A 9,304-nucleotide genomic window follows, 5' to 3' on the forward strand; every position below is an offset into this window, starting at 1 on the left:
TGTGTTCTGTTGTGTTCTGTTGTGTTTAGTTTTGGTCTATGTTTTGTCTCATCAGTTCTGTATTATTTATTTTATTTTATTTTATTTTTATAAATGGGTCTAGATACCAACTTTAATCAGAACTAAAAGAGAAACATAATATTGGACTTCCATTCATCAGATAGCCAGAAGGACTCCAGATTTATGCGAATGTGTCTGAACGTGTAAACGGCTAATTGTTTACTAACATTTTAGCCATAACAGCTTTACAAGCTGATTATACCAATATTTTTCGACAGCTTGTTGCACTGCCCTCCAGTGGTCAGAATATTTAACGCAGCTATGAGGAAGATGAGAAGATGAAAATTCCTTAATTTCACAGCCTCAGTGTGTAAAAAAGATGACAGGCACTGCTGTCTACAGTGAATCTGATTGAAATAAGTAGGAAAAAGCATTCACAGCATCAAATATTACAGACATCTTAATATAGTGTTTCTGATATTGTTGTCTGAGCTTAATTCTTGTTATTTCTTTAACTCCTCTATGGATTTGACTAATTTAATAAACAAAATTACTAGAGGCTAATAGTCTTGACCCGCCTCACGAGTGAACTTTGTAATCATTTGAACCAGAGTTAATATAGTTTTGTATTTTTCATTAGTTTTTATTTTTATTTTATTCTTAATTTTTGTCTTCAATTTAGTTTAGTTTCAGTTATTACAAGATAGTGAGTTTTTGTGTTTTTTTGGTCAAGGGCAAGATTTAAGAAGTTTAGATTATATATTACAATACAAACAAGTTTTAGTTAACTATAATAACCTGGAACTCTGCGTGATTAGTTATAAATACAATTGCCAGTGGAGTTACTTTAGTGTGCAGGGAGGATGAAAGACAAGACACACCCTGCACAACGTACAAAAAATAAATCAATCAAATGCACTGGAGTATGAACAGTTTACCCTGAACAATTGCACGTTTACACTGTAAGTCTCATTAAGTCTTTAAAATGTAACTGGTGTCAAAATCTGCACCACAGAAAAACAATGTTCAAACAATGGGCGTGTACTAGAGAATGCCCTCTTTCTGTAAGTAGTGCCAAAAACAACACGCTGCACTAAAACATTAACTCGATGACATCAACCTGAACACAACACTGGACCTCTGCCAAACAGCCGTCAGCTGTGTACTTAGACTGGCTTCTGGAATAACTGTGTCCTTTACCTATCTGTCCATCACTGTTTGTCTTTTTATTTTATTTGAAATTGGCAGGTGTAACACTACCACGGCTAAACAGCACCAGAGTGGCCGCTGCATTAGATGTGTAAAGATGAGTATGTGAGAACAGGAGGAAGGACGTAGATGCCCACAGCCATTAACAGTGTGATTTATTTGTATCCTTTTGTCTGTGCTTTCTAGACTGAACATTGCCCCAAGTATACATTTCACATTTTGGTCTAGACGTTTGTAAAATCCAATCTTGAAATCCATTATCCTGGATGAACTGTGTGTGATTCAGTGGCTTCCTGCGGTGAAGTTGCAGATTTCAACTTGAAAATGCGAGAGGCCCTATCTAGAGCCAGTGTTTGGTTTGTCCGTTCTGGGCTACAGTAGAAACATGGTGGACTCCGCCAGAGGACCCACTCACTCTGTAGATATAAACATCTCATTCCAAGGTAAAAAAAAAAACGCAGTGATTCTTATTTTCAGATGATTATACTCTAATAAAAACATATCTATGAATATTATATTCAATTTCTGCCAGTATAATCTTACACACTGCACCTTTAACTCCAGTTTTACTTGAAACATGACTGTGAACATCACTGTGGTCGGTGCCTACAGGAGTATAACTGTCAATCTGCCTCTGTAGCTTCTAAACCACAGACAGGAGGGATGAGCCAATTTAGATTAGCAAAGGGTGTCTGCTAAGTGCTTTTCTGTTCTTCAAGCCTTACTCTGCCTTCAAATGCTCTTCTCACACTCGTCCTCAGTGCTTTGGTACTCCAGCATCCATCAAAGACTTGCAAGCAGTCAGAATTTCCTGCACCCCACTCCTGTTCCCACTTGTAGGTCACAAATGAATGGATGTGGAATGCCAAAGCCGATGAATCGCCTTGTCCTCAGAACTTGTACTATGCAGATGTAGGCATTTTAAGAGTTTCCCTGTAACCCTACAGCACAATAGAAACAGCTTGCTGCCTTCTGTCTGCTGAGGAGGGATAGTTGCAAACACTATGAGTTCTGTGGCACAGTATGAGCACTTTAAAAACCTGTAAAAGTAAACAGAGGGCAGTCTAACACTTCCCTAAGAGGATAAAAAAGTGCCGGATAAATCTAAGGTAAGATTGAGGTCCAAGTTTAATTTCAGATAATTAACAAACAAATACAATGTTGGTCTATGACTATATTGATCTGGATTAAAAATGTGATGAGAACAGAGAAACATTCAACCACTGTGCTGCTGCTGCTTTTATTTTTTCTTTCCTCTTTATATTTGTATGACTTTGTATTTCTTGTTTTTATTCTGGAGAACAAAAATAAAGACAGAACAAGATAAAAGCAAATTGTATTTCTCTCATAGTATCCATTGAAAGTACCAGTAGACACTTCACATTCAAAATGAATTTTTAATGCAATAATCAGGCAGTGTTTAATTTAGATTTAAAGGACCATTGTGTAGGATCTCGCAGCATCTAGCGATGAGGTTTCAAATTGCAATTAACTGAACACCGTTGCTGTCTGTATTTGATGACCTAGGAATGAGAATGGGCTGTGAGGTGTGAAGGAGAAACTACGGTGGCCACAAAAACACAAACGACCCTATCTAAAGCCAGTGTCTGGTTTGTTCATTATGGGCTACTGTAGAAACATTGTGGTTCAACATGGTGGACCTGCAGCATCTCATTTTAAAACGACTCATTCTATTTTCCTATATTCAGGTGATTATACTCCAATGAAAACATACCTATTAATATTATATTAACTTTTTCCAGTAGATCCTCCTGAATGTTACACACTAGACCTTTAATATACCTGTCCATAATATGAATAATGATGTGTACTGGCAGTACACAGTGAAAGTGGGACTCTGTACGGTTGGTTGCTGAGGTAAACATGACACACAGCTGATGAATGTTCATAGACCCAAACAACCTAATCCTCTGAAGTATTCAAAGCATTCATTGTAGCCTGGGGCGGAGATGGATGACTGATCCACAGTCAGTTTTACAGCATCATGGTAAAGTAAGGTGTGAGGACAGGAAAGCTGAACCCTCAACCCATGGACTAACAGGGCCTGACACAGGTCTTGTACTTGGACATTGTTAATAGTTTCAACATTGGCATATCTTTTTCAATTACGAACAAATATGAACAATGAACAAATATATTCAATTGATGAGAAATGTGAGTTTTTGGCGATTAGACCCCCACCATTAGTATAGGAAATCCCCTAATGGAGTCTAGAAATGTACATAGATGGGCCAGAAATTTTCAGCAGAACTATTTAAAACCTTTTCTAGCTATCGGTAATGACACATTTTAAACAAATGTAAATGTATAAATAGCTATGTTTATTATTTAATTTTTAAAATAAAAAATATATATTTTTGCTTAAACCAGACTACATGGTCACTTGAGCACGTGGACAACATGTGGATTTGAAGTCAGAATGAACCAGTCTGTCTCTCAGACTGCGAGAATGTTTGAACGTGATGAATGTAACAATGATAAAGGAATTCTTTTAGAGCACATGTCAATGTTTAGGGATAATGTTTTTGACTCTGCCTGCCAGAGGAGAACACTCCTGAAAGTGATCTGTGAGCTGGTAGTGGTAGCTCTTGCTTTCTTAACAGACATTCTCTCTCTGTATGTAGGGCCCTGAAGAGGTATATGCTGTGGGGTAACTCCTATGCTGGAAAAATGCTTTTTCATTTTTTTTTTTCATTTCACAAACTTTAAATTAGAACTCTGTAGCTGAGAGGCATCTGATTCAGCTTACTGTAAAAAAAACTTCTGTATATTTTACAGTGAAAAACTGTCAAACCATGACAGTAAAAGACTGTAAACTATAAATAGGTTAAATACAGCTTCTGTAACAGTAAAATACTGTAATATCTCATGGCAAAACTTTTTTTATGTAGCATTCATATAATATTTTCACATGAAAAAATGGTTTCTTTTAATGGTAAAAACTTGTTTTTATACTGTAAAATATGGAATAAAACAAAAACTTTAACCGTAAAAGCAACAGTACTAACATTCTTTTACCGTAATAGTAAAAAAAGTTCTACAGTATTTATCAGGGTAAAGTTTTTTTTACCGTAAAAAGAAATTATTTGACAGTGCATACTGTTAGAAGATGCTCAGAGAGCCCTGTTTGAACCATTAAACCCCTGTACCGCACACCACAAGAGCCTAATGAGGACTTGAAAGCATGGCAGTCAGAAACTATATGTTACTGTGAAAGAGTGTTTTAGGAAATTGCGGTATAGAGGCGGTTGCTGCAGTTTGCTGCAACATTTCACGGAGAGGCCTCAGCTAACCCGGAGGGTCCCTGTCTGTCTCTCCTCAGGACAGAGATAGCCAACTGAGGATTTCTTCAAACAGCCTGAGAGATACTTATTTGAGAGCTGATCATGAGTCCGTTGTTGGAAGAATACCTTCTAGTACATGTGCATGTGTTGTTTGTGTAGGCATAGGGCCCAGTTATATTGGCTCAAAATTTGAAATTTACTGGATTTTTTTGTGGATCCAGCTGGAGTCCTTGTTATATTGGCTCCTTTACTTACAATGTTGGTTGTATATGTTAACAGGAAATAAAGCTTGGAAAGCAATGGGATTCCTCATTGTATATCAACACATTATGAGGGAACATTGGACCTTACTGAAATTAATCTTCAGTTGAATTTTGAGTGTCTTTGTATTTCCCATCCAATCTTGGATTAAAATGCATCTGCAGACATAGGCCTGCTGTTTTATAGCCCCGCCTTTTTGATCAGTGAAGAAGAAAAAGTCTGTAAATCTGCCTAACAATGATCTGATGAAAGATGAATGCCTCGCCTTTCTGTAATAAGAAAGACTAAATTACAGAAAACAAGTTGAGGAATTTGAATAAACTTCAATTCCAAGACATTCTTAATGTCCAGCTGTGGGCATCTAATACAAATCATCCTGTGATCAGCTTTGACTTGTAGTTCACAAAATGAAAAAGAAGAAAATCGAATAAAATGGTCGGGTGCCTGTTGCCCATACTTTTGTGAAATATCTGACCACTTTAACTCTACCAGCTCAAATCAACGTACAGATATACCACAGACTTGGAAAACGTTTCATTATGTATAATAATCAGGGACACAATATAGATGAGCAGGAAAATAAACAAGAAAATATATCAGCTTTGCAGGCATCTCAATAAAATATCTGCTAGACAAATGGTTTTACATTCACACAACTACCTTTGATCCACAATTTTATAACTAAAACTAATTTACAAGTACTGATAGGAAAATGCTTAAAAAATAGGGCATTCAAAAAGAGGAAGAGGAGTCAGATATTCATCTCTTTTGGTATTGTCAGGAAGTGGCATTGTTTTGGATTAAAGTTGAAAAATTGGTCTCTCAGATTTTGTCCTTTAATAATGGTGCTTGGTGATTTAATGAGGGTGTAGAAGGAAAAGATCTGAACAACATGATCATTATTACGGGGAAAACATGTATATTTAGAGCTACAGAGAGACAACAATTTAACATTTTAAAATGTATTAGAAACATCAGTGGGATCTCGAAAAAAGAACAGAATAGTTGTTTCACATTATTATTGTTTTTATGTTCTTTAGGTGTATGGGTATGTATCTATTTGAGCGTATGTAATCATAATCATTTAAAAAACCCTCTAGTTCAGCTAATTAAACATGCAATATACAGAACATGTGTATGACATATAGACTGTGTTGTGTTGGGTTTGTTTGCCATTAGAGCACCTAGTTTTCTACTGAAAACACACCAACTGAGCGCCATAAAGACACTGTTTGCAGAACAAACCATAAGGAACATTATACAACAATAACGACAATAACAGAAACCATTAGCACCATTTGGCTGAATACTATAGCGTGTCAACTGTTCATTACCCCATTAACTTTAAGGTGTGGTTGTGGCTCAGTGGGAGGTGAAAGCAAGTGGGTGTGAGCCAACAGAGTGCACCGTACAAACGAATGAACTCCTGAAAACTCACTGATGTAGCAACATTCCTTACTGAGTCATAACACACACCTTGTGTTATAGATAATCCCATGCACGTTATGCGAGTATGTGTGCTTCAAAACGATCAAGCAGATACATCAGTAATGAAATGATCATTGCAAGAGTAGAAATGAACTATGTTTAGAGGCAAAGAAGCTGGAGTCCAACTGGATTACTGGTGCTCAACTAATCAGACACGTTTGAGAGCTAAACAGCAACAACTCACAAGTACACTAATGCGTAATTGTAGTGGTTGCTGTAGCTGCGGTTTCAAAATATAAATCAAATGCTTTATTAGGATGATTTTTTCCTTAGTGTACACCAAAAACTACTTTATTGCACAAATACACAACGAGGTGTGGGCCTAAACTTATACATATTGTGTTTTGGTGAATTGAAAGGTCCAAAGTGTAACAATTATGAGGATCTATTAGTAGTATTTGAATATAATATTCATAGGTATGTTTTCATCAGTGTATAATCACCTGAAAATAAGAATGACTGTGTTTTCGTTACCTTAGAATGAGCCGTTATTATCCGCAGAAGGAGCGCGTCCTCTGGCGGAGTCTGCTATGTTTATACAGTAGCCCAGAACTAGAAGTATAAACCGAACAATAGCTCTAGATAGGGTGTCTCTTATATGCTTTGTCAAGGTGAGTGGTTTCAGTTAGTTGCAATCTGCAATCTGCAATCTCACCAATAAATGCAGCTAAAACCTACACACTGGTCCTTTAATACAAAACATATCAGAACTTTCTGCATAGTTCACAATTTTTTTCACTAAGTTCAGACATATTAAGAGTGCAGTGCCTTGATGAACAACGATCTTTTTTAGGGCAACAGTTTCAGCTGCATGTGAACATCATGTGCTTGCAAAACTGTAAATATAGAAAAACTGCCAGCAGGGTCACTTATGCTATCAAGAATATTTTCCTCAGGGTGAATAGATTAATGATCTTTTACAACCTAGTCTGTTGCCAAGTACTGAATAAAATAGATGATGGAAAGCATTTGCTCCAAGTCTGTTGATCCACTCAAATATTACAGACTTACAAAAATGATGAGACTGAATGGAGAGATGTGGTCTCCAGAGAAGGCTAATATTCAGAGTAAGAGCTCTTAAGTATTGCTTTGGGGTCCTGGCATTGGTCATGCTGGTACACTGGCTCACTGCTTACCATACCAGCCATTGTTAGTGATGAAACCTTGCCTTTTTAGCAGGACTTTTTGAGAGTGATTTCAAGAGAAGAGTCAAAACAGGTTTTTGATAACTATTTTATTAGTTAAAGGACCACTGTGTGGGATTTAGTCAAATCTAGTGGTGAAGTTTTAGATAGCAATTAACTGAATATTGCAGGTGTCTGTGTTTTGTGACTTGGGAATGAAAATGGGCTGTGAAGTGTGTAGGATAAACTACGGTGTCAGCAAAGAATGGGAAAGGCCCTATCTAGAGCCATTGTTTGGTTTGTCTGTTCTGGGCTACAGTAGAAACATGGTGGTTCAACACGGCGAACTCCAGTGAAGGCGAAGCGCAGCATCTGTAGATAACAACGTCTCATTCTAAGGTAACAAAAATACAACGATTCTTATTTTCAGGTGATTATAGACTAATGAAAACATTGTTATGATTATTATATACCATTGCTACTAACAGATCCTCCTAAATGTTACACACATATTGGACTTTCAACAATGTATGTTCAATGACAAAGTTACATCAATCGATTTTGTAACAAATAATCAAACAAATTGTGACTTATTTATTATATCAGAAGTGGATGAGAACGCCAGAACAATACCTGATCTTTATTAAACACGGCCTCACAGCCAGCACAATGACAAACAGAGTTTCCTCTTACTCACAGGCCTATCTGTTATCTGAATAAAACACCAAACTCATTTCCAAGCTCAGCCTTAAACCAGCTGCAACCTTTAAACAAGATGAGATAAACCAGGCTCTGTAAATGTCAAGAACCTTTGTGTGAAATGAATAAACATTGTGTCATTCTTCAGAACCCAGCAGGGGACACGTCTGGCTATTTATCTGAATTCACTTTAGAGTGGACGTTTAGGTCTGCACAAGGCAGGCAGAACTGACAACTGCAATGCAACGCCAACAGGAAACTCCACTACTTCAGAAGCTGATTAAAGGTGATGTTGGAATAGTAACAAATACTTTTAGTAAAAGTATTTACCATCAGAATATACTAAAAAGTACCAAAAGTAAAAGTATGTACTGTGTAGAATAAAATCATATATATTATGTTATTTGAGCTGTCAGACAGTGTGGTCGATTAGAAAGTAAAAGTAAAAAATATTTTCAAAGTAGAAGGGGAGTGGAAGTATAGAGCAGCATAAAATGGTAAAAGTGATATAAAGTACTATAAGTAAGTAAGTAAGGAACTTTCTATCAGTGGTGTTAGGTTGGGACATTCGTCCAATTTTCCGATTTGTTTTGTATATAGCACACAGATTATGTGATTTTTGACAGCTACACAAAATAGACTAAATCACAATGCCACCTCCTTCCTATTACATTTTTCTTCTACTATTTCCTCTTTCTCCCCACTCTGCTGCTGCTGCTGATAAAGGCTGTGTGAGAGGAAACCAGATAGAGCAGTGGCTGCAGGACAACAAACAGTCTATATCCACACTGCAGGGAACACTGACAGGTGTGAGCTCTGATTTTCACTTCCCTATATAAACAGAGAGAGACACACACACACATTGAAACATCTACACGTGTCGTCATTTACATGCTCCCTGGGACACACATATGCATAAAGGCTCACACTATAACGCACAGACACACATTGGGCGGTGCACTGGGATCAAATAGTTTACTTGTGTTTGTCTTTCTCTATTGTTTGTGAAGTTTAAAGGAGCACAGAGGAAGATGAATGTGACACACAAACACACACACACACAGACGCACACACACACCGGACCTCTGCATTTTGTTTGTATTTTTCTTGCTGCTGAATTTTTACAAAACATATGCCTTTTTTTGTTGTTCAGAGGTATCAGAACATTTTGTATTATAATCATCATGAACACATAATAGGCGGCTGCATATATGAACA

The sequence above is a fragment of the Morone saxatilis genome, unplaced genomic scaffold, assembly GCF_004916995.1.
Source record: "Morone saxatilis isolate NCDOM2014 unplaced genomic scaffold, NCSU_SB_2.0 Contig2, whole genome shotgun sequence".
NCBI classification, from domain to species: Eukaryota; Metazoa; Chordata; class Actinopteri; family Moronidae; genus Morone; species Morone saxatilis.